Here is a 1891-nt window from a genome sequence, read left to right as displayed (position 1 = left end):
AGATATAGTGTATAACTAGCAAATAAAGATAACAATCAGTATATGGGCTGCTGTCTGTAGTGGGCTTCCATGAGGCTAACACCCAAACACAAAATCAACCCCCTCCCTGAAAACAAAAAACATTAGAAACTACTAATTTGTCAGAAATGTATTCAGAGTTTCAGACCAAAACACGAAGTTTATTCATAACCCCTTTTAATTTTTTTTTCCTAAAAACAATTTGTGATTGAAATGTTCTAGGCTTGATTACTTTTTTTAAATACCAAAATAAAAAATACTAGTTTTAAAAATAAATACTAATTTTAGGGTCGTATAGATTTAATAAAATATTTTTGTTTAACTTTTTTTCTAAAATATCTCTTAATCTATCTGATTAAGGATTAATTCATCACAAATTTAAATTTTGTTTAAGAATTTTATCAATAATTAATGAATTACTAAATATATAAGATGAGATTCAAACATTAAATACTTACTTAAACAGATAAATAAATTAACTATTTGTCTAATTCAAATTAGTTATAAAATAGTTATTCAGATATATTTTGTGCCTGTAACTTTTTTTTTTTGGGTAAAATAAGGAGGCTTAAGCCCAAAAGAAAAAAACAGATTATAACATCTCTACAACTTGGGATATTGGAACCTTATTAACATCATTACTTAACAAACTAACTTGAGTTGATTGAGTGATCAACTCACTTGTCCACTTAAATAAGTATTGGGAGTTTAAATTCTACCTTATACATCCAGCAATCCATTAACTAGAACAAAAAAAAATCATCACTTAACTCAGAGAGAATATAGAAACTCAAAGTCTTAAGTCCAAAAGAAGTCTTTCTTTTGCCGATATGTCAGCACAGTTATTTGTCTCTCTAAAATTGAAGTTACATTTCATCTCCCAAGATCTTGTATATATCCTAAGTTAAATTGAAGTTAAATTCCAAATCGAATCTTGTAAAATGATTTGGTAAAAAAATTATTCACAAGTTGTGGCGGTATTATCCCAAAAAAATATATATGTATGAACACTTCAGACATATATAATAGGATAAAAGAAGTCGTTATTTTTTATTTCGTGATGTCTCTTTTAAAATGATAAATAAATAATTATACTCATTTTTGTGGGTAGTGACTAGTACATAGTGACCACTAAATTTTACAGATGTATATTTTTAAATTTTATTTTAAAAAATTTTGTGAATTAATGTTGTGTTTGAAAAAAAAAAAGATTGAAATTGAGAGACAAATATTCAAAAATAGACATTGAAAGAGAAAGACTAAATTAATTTTTTATATTGTGTTTGGTGTAAAGTAGACAAGACTAAGTTATGTTTCATTATCATGTTTAGCTTAAGTTAAATATGAATATTGAGGTATAGATTTAAAACTTAAAAAGTTAAATAAAAGTGTTTTTGAAATAAAATGTTATTTTAAGTTTTAATCTTTGTCCCTAATAATTTCAATTCCCATTGTCTTCACTTTTTGGAGGCGCCGAAGAAATTAAAATTTTGTGTCCCAAAATTTAAATTTAACTTTAGTCTTTGACCACCAAATACAATACTTAGTCATAATTTTCTAGTCTTAATCCTAGTCCCAAAAAATAAAAGCACCCTAATTGTTTTTTAACTATCCAAATTAAGCATTGAGTATTTCAAGTTTGAGTAATTACCCAAATCAGTCTCCAAAGATTTTAAAATTGGATATTTTAGTCCCTAAGAAAATTAATACACAGATCAATCCCCAAAGTTTTACTCCGGCAGACAAATTAGTTCCCAGTTCATTTTCCGACAAAGTAATTACCCAGATCAGTTCCTAAAGATTTTAAAAATGGACATTTTAGTCCCTAAAAAAATTTAATGTACAAATCAATCCCTAATGTTTCTCTCTGTTA

Source organism: Arachis ipaensis, chromosome B10 (assembly GCF_000816755.2).
Source record: "Arachis ipaensis cultivar K30076 chromosome B10, Araip1.1, whole genome shotgun sequence".
NCBI classification, from domain to species: Eukaryota; Viridiplantae; Streptophyta; class Magnoliopsida; order Fabales; family Fabaceae; genus Arachis; species Arachis ipaensis.
This window is presented reverse-complemented; position numbering follows the sequence as displayed.